This window comes from Numida meleagris, chromosome 2, assembly GCF_002078875.1.
Source record: "Numida meleagris isolate 19003 breed g44 Domestic line chromosome 2, NumMel1.0, whole genome shotgun sequence".
In the NCBI taxonomy this organism is placed as follows: domain Eukaryota; kingdom Metazoa; phylum Chordata; class Aves; order Galliformes; family Numididae; genus Numida; species Numida meleagris.
This window is the reverse complement of record NC_034410.1, coordinates 9,219,687-9,232,309: the sequence shown is the minus strand read 5'-3', so window position 1 is coordinate 9,232,309 and position 12,623 is coordinate 9,219,687. Positions and strand designations below refer to the sequence as shown.

At 36.5% G+C, this 12,623-nt stretch overlaps 1 protein-coding gene across 5 annotated transcripts in view; it reads right to left on the bottom strand.

The window, feature by feature from the left end:
* Positions 1-12,623, bottom strand: part of ZMYND11 (zinc finger MYND-type containing 11) — a 103,324-nt gene that overhangs the window by 47,876 nt on the left and 42,825 nt on the right. The window lies entirely within an intron of this gene.

The following is a 12,623-nucleotide window of genomic DNA, read 5'->3' as shown; positions in this document are numbered from 1 at the left end:
ACCATGAAGTTAAGAAACAAAGAAGAGAGATGAAGTAATCCCTGATTGCTGTTTTCAACAAAAGCTGATTAGCCTTACCTTGGAGATAGAGGGTTGAAGCAATACTGGTTTGTTACGCTCTTGCCCAGTTCCCTATATTGACAGACTGGGAAGTGTACTACAATGTCTACATTGCTGTTATGTAGCCAACCATGAGAAGCAAATCAAATACGCTTTCAGATGGTTGAAAATATAGCATGGAGACAAAGTAAAATCCCCTAAATCAGCAAACCACCTCTAATCAGCTAGAGGGCTAAAACAACCATCACAAAGTACAACTTAACTGTGCTAATAATCCCTGCGATATAGAAGGAGCGTCTGTTGGATGGAAAAAGGAGGTCTGGCCTGATAATCTGCATATTACATTCCACATCTCACCAAACACTGCAACTGACAAATCTTAACACTGCCCCTCAATTTATAGGTCAGTACACACAATTCATAGGTCAGCATTTTCTTCACTTAGAAACTGACGGAAGAAACCTCCTTGAAATTAGCACAGAAGTATGGCTTAGGTTGCGAGGGACTTTAAAGATCACCTATTTCCAACCCCTCTGTTGTGGGCAGCAATAATTACAGTTATTATTATTATGACAAGAACCCTCAGCCTGTTTGTTGTTTGTTACCATCTTTGAAGAAACCTCCACACCATCACACCACTGAATGCAAATGTAAATGTGCTGGCCTCCAGAAATGAGCCTCTACCAAAAGAACTGGTTAAATGCACGTGTGCACGTAGCTAACACGTGTGCCCACTTGTCTGATAGCAAAGAAAAGTTTTAGGGGAGAACAGTTCAGGATAATCATTAGTTACTAGTAGATAGCAAGCAGGTATGTGCAAGCACTCAATTAATACAAAAAATACCAACCACAAAAATGTGAAACAACTATTTTAAACTTATTTTGGACTTCACATAAAAAAGTGAGGTCTTTCTTTCAAAACTAGCAGCAATAAAACACCATTTTCTCTCCAACAAGCCAGTCCTCAGCATGCCTTTCCATTCAAAATCTGCATCTAATACATGTGCTTTGTAACACAGCTTAAAACTTAAGAAAAAAAGTCCCTTTTGATCCAAGGGGTGTGGAGGCAGCAGTTCTAAAGCTGGATCACCATGGGAGCAAAATAGATACAGAAGGAGCTGGCACTCGCAGGGATCAGATGGTGAACTTTTCTCCTACAGCTGTCGCACAACTCACAGCCCTTTTGCTTGGTGCTGTACAAGACACAACATGAAGCCAAACCTTGCCCAAAGAGCTTAATATATATGGACACAGAGCAATGCACAGAGCCAACTCGGCCCTGAGAAAGCCTTCTCTGAGGTAGCTGTGGTGTACTGAGACCCACTGACTGGGCACCACTGTGCTGTGGCCTGAAAGACAGGGCTAGCAAAGGAAGGAAGGAGGAGAAAAGCTGACACAGGCTTTAAAAAAAAAAATTAAAAAGAAAATCTGATTTTTCTGGACACATGAAGAATCGTATTTCCAACCATCTGAACTCATCAAAAGGAAGGTACTGAAAAAATACAAGCATCTCTGCCAAAAACTGAAGTAAAATACACATAGGAAGTAGCTACCTTATGTAAAATAGCACAGTGTGCCAGGTGTAGATAGATGCTAATTTTAGTGGAAAACACTGTAACTGTGATCTGATCAATTACCTCTGTCTCTGGTGGATGCCTCCACCTACAGCGCTACAGGAAGGTGCGCTGCAGCTCTCCGTCAGATGAGCAACTCGCCCCAGGAAAATGGGGGTCTGAAGATTTCCATGCACATGCTGCTTATCTCACAACTGAGATCTGATAAAATATGGCAGATCCCATTAAACTCAAATGAAAAGCTGCCATTAATTCTAAATGTTACCTACAGGTATGTAAAAATGTCCCAGATTCAGAGACAGACCTTAAGGAATAATGCATAAAATGAAAGGAAAGCAGCCCGAAGTCTATTTTGAGTTTTACATTGTGTTCCCATCTCTGCTGATGCATTTTGCTTTTGATTCAGAAGATTCAGAATAGGATGGCAGTTTTACAGAAGGCTCACATTTTAAGACTTTTTTTTTTTTTAATTTGCAGAGAATAGGTCACTTGGTCATACTGAAATGGAAGGCATGTCTACGGTTTCTTTTAACAAATACAGCTACATGGTGTAAGAATTTAAAATACTGAAACCCAAATCTCAGGAACCCAACCAGTTCTCCTTATGGAAGTGAGCTGAAGTTCTCAAGTTCTCAGCTTTAATTTCTCAAGTATTCAAATTCTCAGCTCCAACCAAATGTAGCACTGAACTACAAATCTACTTCACCAACACACAGGCTAAGCACTGTAGGTATTTATGTTTCAAAATAATGCGTTTGAAATATACACTGCCTTCTAGCCAGAAACTTGAGAGCTGGTCTGAGAGCTGAAGACAATACAAACACATACAGAAGTAGAACTGTTTACACTAGGGGTGCAGCAGCACGCTTTTTCCCCCCCACAAGCTACTTTTTGATATGCTTACAGTTACCAACATTTTGATTATGGATTAAACTCTACAAGATAAGAACAACTGAGCCTAACATTCTTCTTCCGTACTTCCACTCCACAGTGACCTGCATGTGTGCAATCCCACACTGCTTGGGCCGTGCATCCATTGATGGAGCTGATGTTGGTGCAGTGTTTACTTTATCTTCATTTTGTGCAGTCTAAGCTTCCAAATGGGGGACACAAAGAAACTGAACGACAGAGAAATCACAATTTATTTATTTATTCTGACATCACTGTCTATGACACTCATTTTGAAGACACTACTATCCAAGTAGGATGTTTTCAAAAAAACTTTAATTTCTCCTTAGTATTCCAGAAATACAGTGCTTGCGGGAACACAGTATCTTTTTTTATACGGTGTTTTTTTTGTTTGCTTGTTTTTAATAAAAAAGAATGCACAAGCTTGATAGTGAACCGGTGAAACAGAGAAGTTCAGGAAAATTTACATCTGCCTAATGCTTTGGCTCCTGCTGCTAAAACAAAGGTAAGAAGAAATCTCATTTGTGCATGCTTTTAGATCCTACTGGCGCCGTGCAGTTTCCTATAGCTTTATCCCCTGGGTCATTTCTTTCAAAATCACTGCAATTTTAACTCAGGTAATTCCTTGTTTCAATAATTTCAATTCTCACTCACACAATTTCACTATCCACTTAAGACTGCGTAACACACCAATGTGACCATGGAAAGCAAGTAATTAAGGTACTGAACTATTCAATCCTTATCTACAAAAATCTCCCTTTCAAAACTACTACTACTACCACTTTCTTAAGGAGGAACTTACCTAAAGGAGAGCTCTAGTCCCATTTTTCCAACCAGAAAGTTGTTTACTAAGGGTAATGCTCACATACTACCAGCCATCAGGAGTGCTAATCCTTCAGTGCCATGAAATATGTACAAATACTTGGGCATATGCAGAGGCACAGTTCCTCCAGCACTTCGCCATGGAAGTACTGGAGAGATAATCAGATAATACATGACACAGAACACAACATCCTGACTGATATCTTGCAGATGAAATGTTCCGCCAGTTTGTATTGAGTGTCTCAATGCAAAACATGCTTAAAAAACATACATTTGAGTGCTTCATGATTTAGTTTTTAGAGTTGTCTATAGAATTTAATTTTCATTCTTATCTGAGTTAAAAGTAATAATAGCTTTTTTGTTTGTTGGTTGGTTAGTCAGATTAGCTTTAGCTTGGCTGAGTTTCAAAGCTATCCCACTGTCACACGTGTTCACATAACTACCAGCTAGGGAAAAGCACAATAGCTGGAGAAGCCATCAGGGCAGTGCTGCTGTTTTGGTTATATCAATGGGAATATGAAACCGCAGCCTAAAATAGATCGTATGAGTAGTGCTCTGGAGATGATTCTCTCTCCACTGATTACAGAGAAAGCCTTGATGAGCACTTTAGACCAGACAGCAACCTGTTAAATTGCCACATTGCACTCACTTTTATCCTCTACCTCTAACAGAAAAACACATTTATTTACACCAAAAAAAAGCAAAAAAGTAAGCTTGAAGTTTCCTCTTCAAACATCATAAAAATGTTATGATTTGAGCAAAAATCAATACCACTTATGAAACAAAAAGGAAATTGGTTTGCTTGTAGTAATTAGAAACAAAGCCTGTTGAGTATTCTTCTGTGTAGACCTCAACAGGAATACTAACGGAAGCATGGGGTTCGTGCAAATGTTCTTTGTAATGAAAATGGGGATGGTGATTTCCAAGTCAGAGATATTTCTACCACTCTCCTTCTGAATATCTATACTGGAATTAGTAGTTTGAGTGCACTATCCATGAGAAGTATTAAAAATTGAACATTACAATTTTCATAGTAACACATACGGTAAAGAGAGTTTAAATGAGTTTGCAATTATTAGCAAACACCACAAAAGGATGCATCATTATTATTAATAACCATGGGTTGGAGCTGTTAATCATTTTATTTACCAGCCATGCTCATGCTCAGCCCAGAGATGGCTACTGACCCAATGAAGTGCACTGATGTTTGAAATAAAAGCGGAAAAACGTTTTCCTAACAATACCACCGAAGAGCATTCTTAAGAGGATAGTTACTAAATTAGGAAAAATTATCAAGCAAATCTTGTTAAAATATCTCATCAGCATGATCTACTTTTTTTTTTTTTAAAAAAAAAAAAAAAGAACAGTACGAACGAGACGTGTATGTGTTAATATTTCCAAACAAGGCAAATGCACAGAAAGTTTGGTCTCACTTCAAACTCTAATGCTTAAGTTTGTAGCCCTCAATAAAATAGCTTTTTACATGAAACCACACAGTGCAATGAACAGTTACACAGCCAGCCATAGCAACCTTCTCAATCCACATAGTCAGCATAAAGCAGTAAAAAAGGTGGCAAGGCTGGAAGCACACCTGCTAGATATTAGACCCTTCTGAATGGCTTCCTCCTCTAGGCACTGAATTATTCCTATGTCAGCCAGCAATGAGACAGACACCCATTAATTCATACAGCAATGTTCTTTATCACATGGTGGGATAGTGGCTTACTACCATCATGAAGGAACAATTATCCCTAATAAATCACAAACTACATTGCTTAAAATATATGAGCTTCTTTTTATGTCTTTCTTTAAATACTTTAATAATGTGATTAAGTGAAAGCACAAAGTCAAGAAATGGTCTCTAACAAGAGAAGAACTTGATGGGAAGCAGAGCAATTAATAATATATATTATAAACTCAAGACGACATTTTAACCGAAGATCCTAATTCAGGGATTTTAATTTTCCTATTACCCAGAGCAAATGCAGTTATGTTCTTCACAGCCTTTTTCCAAGAAATGTTCCCAATTTTTTCCTATCATCCCTGCTTCCAACCTCCTTGGACAAAAATGCCTAAAAGAATATCTTAAACAGGAGCAGTATTAAAGCCACATACCCTCCAAAAGAGATAATAACGAACTCACAAGTAAAATTAAAACTAAACCAGTAGTAACAAACAGATAAAACCTTTATGACCACTGTAGCTATCTACAGGTAACAAGGATGAAATTATTCCCTGGTGAGCATTCCTTGCGCAATGGCCGGCAGCCTGACATTCCTTCTTAGTATGATACAAAATACAAGTGTTTACCTTAGTTCCTCACTTCTCTTCAATGTGTCTGTGAATCTGGATTATAAAAATTCTTATTAGCTTCCTGAATATTACCTCATTGGTCAGTTTAGGTACAAATTTGCCAGCAAAACAGTGTATTAGTTATGATGCAAAAAATGATTAAAATTCCTCGCACTTTCCTGTACATATGCACACAATTATTTTGTTACTTTCTATCTAAATACTTTGAAGATCTCTGAAAATTTCAAACTGATCATATAATTTAACGTGACTGCAAAGACATTAATATAAAACATTAAAATTTTGGTTTCTTTAATATTTCTTTGCAATATATTGCTATGTTTGTAACTGAATAAGGCACACATAACTCAGATTTTGTATATGATCAAAAAAGAAATTTTACTAAAAAAAATATTATGAGGAAGTCAAACAATCCATTTTAGATCATTTTTTGTTTTATGAATATAATGACTTTTAACCAACCTGTCCAAAAGAAGACTTGTTTTTTTTCTAGAATGATCCATGATTAAGGATTTACAAGCCTTAAAACTCTACACTTGGTATATTTATGTTAAACTGAGAGAAAAGTGTTACAGAGACAGAAAAAAAAATCCACATTGTTTTCTGGTTAAAAGAAGCAACAGAAGGAGTTTAACGGGAAAGAAGACAGTAAAATGAATGGAATAGGGGAGAGTGAGTAGAATCAGATAGAAGGAAGTGCCTTGTCTTTGGCTATATCAGAAAACTCATGAAGAATTATCTAAAATTAAGAATTTTCCATGTTGTCATCACCTAGTGAAGTGTTTCTGTGTATGTATTCTGTATGAAATAGATTTGTAATCAAGCCAACCCAATGCAAACTGAATTCTGTTTTCTCCAAAGTGAACACTCAAGGGATGCAGTCACTAGAAGCTGCTATGCGGCCTGACAGGAAAGTAGGTCATGCTGCTTATGGTAGGAACTCGTACAACACACTGCTGCTTACTCTTACATAATTAGGAAGTGCTATTACACTGCATGACACGGAGAAAACTTCACTGGACTATTCCTTCTCATCCTTGCCCAGATGGTAAAATGGAGCTTTCTGATTACCTCCTTCAGCATTGACCTGTGCCACCACAGTACAACTGGCCATGTTTAATTAGCACATACTAAAGAGTTGCTTTCAGTGACACTATTTGCTTCAGGTGGTCACATTTAAAACATATGAAGCAATGATGTGAACGTGTGGAAAAGGAGCCAGTAATACTGATTAGAAAAGAAATGAAGCAGCCATGCATTTTTACAGCTAATCGGAGGATGCTTTGTTTCAAACAATCGTTTTCAGATAAGCCTATCCTGCAGGAAGCAAAAGGCAGATCCATTCAGAGGAATGGTTTTACAAAGGATAAGAAACCACCAGAGCAGAAAAACATATCTAAGCTTTCATTTCAGTCAAAGAAATATCAGGTGCTACAAAAATTTTGCTCAGGTAAAGTTAAAAAAACAAGATCATCTAGTTCTAAATCCAGAGTAATCTGCTCTCTTAATCATTCTCATGACTTACTATTTTTGTTTATGCATGACTGTTTAGTTGCAACATGCAAAATACTAGGGGGATTTAAATTTTCATCAGATGTACTATAAATAGTGACAAATTTTTCTAACAAGTTTCTGAGCTTCAAATAAGCAATGCTGTAAGCATCTTGATTTTACGTTGTTTTTTTTTTTTTCCTTTTGTTTGCCATTGCATTACATATTCTTATTTATAGGCTTTTGTGCTTATTCTCTCTACCTGTTCAAATTGCTCATGCTCATTTTTCCTCTAATCAGTGCTTCTAGAAATTGATTTCTGTTAAATAGCCTAGAAGAACTAAGGCAACAAAAACAGATTTATGGATGGGAGAGGCCCTTAACTTTAAACATTCTTAGAGACTGACAGGAAAAATTTCATAGAGTAGTGTTTGGAGAAGCAATCCCTCTCTTAGGACTAACACTCACATCCTCAATCTGCTAATGACTCCTAGCGACTCCACCTCAACTATGGGACCACAAAAACCTCATCATTTTAAAGTAATCTTTCACTCCAAGTAATTCTTCTCCGGGATGCTATCCCATCAACGCTGATTAATGTCAGTCAGCACGAAGATAACAAGGAACTGACAGACCCTGCTCTATACAGGCTTAGAATCCTCTCAATTCTCTTAGATGATCTGACTTAGCTGCACTTATATCAATTTAGAATACAACAAAAATGAATGAGTCCACGGGACAAATATGGGAAAAAACAGTTATATCCATTTAAGCACCTGGTACTTGACCATCCCATCTGAAAGCCAATTTAAAAAGATGACAGTCTTTGTGCCTATTTGTGCAGAATACATTTTTGTATCACCAATGTTTTAAAATAACTTTCTGACTGATGAAACAGATTCATTTTTGCCTAGTTTAGCTCAAATTCTCCAATTACAGCCTATCAGCTTTATCCTAGCTAAAGGTCTTTCCATCAGCATCATCCTGCCCACGAAGCTGGGACACCTCTACTCTGCAGACTATGGTCAATCTCAGTTTGATTCCAAAACTAACTCATTCTCAGGCTCTGTTCTAGAGGAAGCCAACTGCTTCCTCTGGAAAGAAGGGAAAGCGCAGCCAAGAGGTTAGTTTGCTCCACACAGGGAACATGGATGTAAACCATTCCAAGACTGGCTCCTTCTGCCCAGGGCACTCCAACACTGTTCCAGCATGCTATGTGTCCTCAGATGCCTTCACGCCATGCCCAGTGGCAAACTACATAAGCCTCCAGCTTCAAGTTTCAAGAATAGCGTGGCTGTGGGCTGTGATATTTTTGGCTCTTAGAACTGAAGAACCACACACACATAGAAAACAAACAAAGAATACGTCAGGGCCAAAGAAACACTCCATGAGCCAACAGCAACGCATTGTGGTCACAGTATATCTGCTCCAGATGGTGCCAGGGCATTCCCTGTCACAGTACACAAATACAGTATAGATAGAGCCTTTATTGGAGACATGGAGAGAAGCCAATCAACTAAATAAATCATGTATTACATCAAAGGTAAAGAAGAAAAATACGAGATAGAAAGGATGGGAGAAAAGAATTATGCTTTGATTCTTCATATTACTGGTTTAGAAACCAGGATTATCTGTTTACAATGACAAAATCCTGAAAACTGCCAATACAGCAGTTTTAGAACATCATATTTGTCAATTGGGTATTTTGAAAACATTACCTTAACAGATAATGAACTCTGAGCTAATCATAAAGATCATGAAATGCTCATAAATTGATAGTGAGGAAATCCAACTCCTCGATAGAGAAAGGATAAAAAATTAATAGTTAATTAAATTTTAGGAGTCCAGTTATCTGTAAGGGAATGATAAGCACTTTAAAAGAAACTGGAAGCCTGGAGTAGCCAGAGAAAGAGAACTTTAAAAACATGTCTGTACAGAAATACTTATCAGACTGCTATGCAACAGAATATCAATAACTTATCCTACTCATTTAAATGTGTGTGCCTTTTTTTTCCAGAGTATTTTAATGCATTTTATTCCATAGAATCAATTTTTCAGGTTACCTCAAATCCAAAACAGATGGAAGATAATGAGGAAAGAACTGAGGAAGTCAAAGCATAATTATAATTTTTAACACACTTTTAGGATGAACAATTTGTCAAGCTGCACTCCTGACAGAATTCACGATATACAGAAAGCTTACAGCATAGCTAATCCCAATAATAATCATCTAAATAATAGACGTATTAAGGTTAAATTACCTCAACATCAGTCCTAGACAGCCAAATAGATTAATATCTTTTAGAAATATCATTTTGCTAGTAAGTAATTTGCTAGTTTAGAAACGCCAGAGATATCTCTGTTGCTAGATTTTTAAATGATTAGAATTGAATGACTGAAGATATACTTGGACAAAATAAGATGAGAATATTTATTTTGCATACCATTAAAAAAAAACAGTACCACTGCCTTCAAATGAGCTTTACCCTTAAATAAAAATGCACTGAACACATTTGAGCCTGGGTACCAACAGAGGAATTTACATAAGTGTATATAAAAAAATTATCTTCCAAAGGCAGTTTGCTCTTTTAGTACCGATTCCTTTAAATTCACTGCATTTATTTCTTGTTGGTGTTGGTTTTCAATCCTTCATTTTGCTTTCAAGCTACTCCATTCAATGGGAAGTAACTTTCCAAGTAAAATCCGTCTCCACATGTAGTCACTAAAATTGAGGAATTCCTTTCATTTAATAATTTGGTGATGGTTTCGGAGAGATCAAACCTGTGCAGTATAGTTTCTTCCCTACCAATGCTTTAAGTATTTATATAATACTCCAATTATTAGTCTCATTTTTTCTGCCATTTCTCTGCATACATTTTTAATTCCTTCAAAAATAGATGCCTTTTTGTGTTTCTTATACATCCCTTTAAGAAATGAATTTTTCAAAATAATTGCCAAAAAATGAGTAAGCTTAATAACTAATTGCTTCAAGTCTCTAGCCTGTATTTCCAAATTTTCCAAGTGAAAACTCTCTCCCCAATATAAGACAGTTTTCAATCACTTTCTAATTATGCGTTTTTCCATTCTTGCTTTTCCTCTTCATCAAATTAAAGAGCAAAGCACACTTGATTTAGTCTACTTTTAATTAAAGGGCCTCTTTCCCTACAGGTTTTTCTGACAACATCCTAAGTACTTTCTAGCGCTCTTGGCTCCTCCTACACCATCCTCCTACAATTATGTTCTCTACAGAAAAGTGTGGCCAGTTTTTTTAATTTCTTTTTTTTGCATACTTTCAATTATCAGTATCTTCTGAAAATATTTCTTTACCCCAGATATTTTTTTACAACTACACATCAAGTGCACAGGTTACATTCTACATTATTTTAATGTTATCTAAATTAATCTTTTTATATACTGAGTTGAAACAATTCATTATCTATAAACTATATATCCTCTTTGTATATTACCAACATTTCCTTCCTGTACATAAATGTAAACACTCCCTGATATGCACACTGGCTACTAGTAAGCACCAGAAGGCTAAGCAAACCAAGTAAATGAAATAAACTGTGAATATTAGGAAGAGGGAGAGAACCATGCTGAGCTTCCAGTTAGAAAAAAAAAGCCCATTAATAGATAAACTTAAACCTAGTGAACCATCTGATGAAGAAACCAGCAATACAGATTGTGCTCTAATAGTGTCTGGCATAACAAGTCACAAAACACACAGAACAACCTGTCTCCAGCAACAAATGAACCCCCAAACAACAAGCAAATAAAATAAATCAAATCATGAATCATCTGTTCAACTTTTCAATCACTATATGACATGGTAGGATCTCCATCCGTCACTTACCTCCAATAAGAATCCTTCCTTCCTCCCACCCAAAAAAACCAAAAATCTTGCCATTTTTTTTCCTGCTCCTTACTGAGGGATAACACACTTCCATGAATTTCATCGTTATTGCTCCTTGTAAATACTTTTAATATGCAAAGCCACTCAATCCAAAGACTTGAAGTAATAACACTTCCAAAATTATCTTAATTACAAGTATACAAATCTCCCTCTTAGGAGCAATATGGTTGGATGTACTTCACACTTGTGACCACTGTTTTTGATCTTATTATTCATACATCTCTATGCTCCAAGGCACTGATGAATTGCAATATTATTTGACCAAAAGATTTCTCAGCCTGGAAGAATACATGAGCTTTTCAGTTTTCCTCATAAGAGATATTTTGATACCCCACTGATTTCAGAAGTTTACTTTGAATTTTATATAATATACATTCTCATTTACTAAGTCTTCTGCATATCTCCATCAATGTACAGTACTGGAAAGCAACTCAAAGATTTCTCTCTTTTCATTCCTTGCCAAATGTTATCTCCTTTAAAATATCATATGACCGAAACTAGATAACACCTGTCACTGTAGTGCATGTAGAGCATTTGCAATGTCCTAGCACTTTTTAGATTACTTCTTATTGCTAACACCTTGCACCAGAGAGACAACAAGCTATTCTGTGCTTTTTAATGATCTTATAAACTTCTATAATATTCATCCCTCTCAAAGTACTACGGCTCCTCGTATCTCTGTTTAGTCACTTAAGGTGTTTTTCTTCTGATTAGAAATGAGTCATACAATCTGGATCTAGACTTTTAAAATAAATCAAACTACCCTTCAGTTACTAAGAGCAGTACCTAATTACTTGTTTTCTCAGCCTTGTTTGTAATTATGGGATATGTCTTCCCTAACTTCACCCAGCTAAGTGTTATTCGCACCATCTTAAAATAGGCATCTCTCATAAGAGTGGGATGAAACCCCCACTAGACATGCTCATCTCTTTTTAAAACTGAAAAAAAAGGAGCATAAACAGCTACCAAACTCAGCTAGTACATGCCCTGCAGCAAGTTATTTGAAACATTCAAATGGAAAGTGTATAGCGTTAGTTTACCTACTTATCTCCTTGGAGATAAGATACTAATATACATAATGCTTTACAGCATTCTGAAACTCAAGTGCAACCTCAAAAACAAAATTTCTTAAACTACAATCTCCCATTTGAAGCCTGCTTGGAATTGTCACTTGGAAGGTGTTTTTTGGTTTAACAGTGCATTTATTTTTGTTGTAAAAGCCAAGTACATACTATTTCACTTGGGACATCATCTTTTTCTTTTCTCCTGTTTATTGTCCACTATGTTTGGTCAACCTGAGTTGTTACACTTCTTCCATTTATTAAGCCAATTCTGCAGATCACTTCCACTCTAGAGATTTCAAACTCTGTCAGTGGACTATGCTATAGTGATTTTCACTTCATTAGTCACCAGCACTGTTTATAACTCTCCCCTTCGTGGTCTCTGCCCCTCTATCACTTCGCATTGGTTCTGGCAATTGAAGAGATGCCGCCAACTGGTTAGTTTTGCTCTTTTAAATTATTCATATTGATTACTTG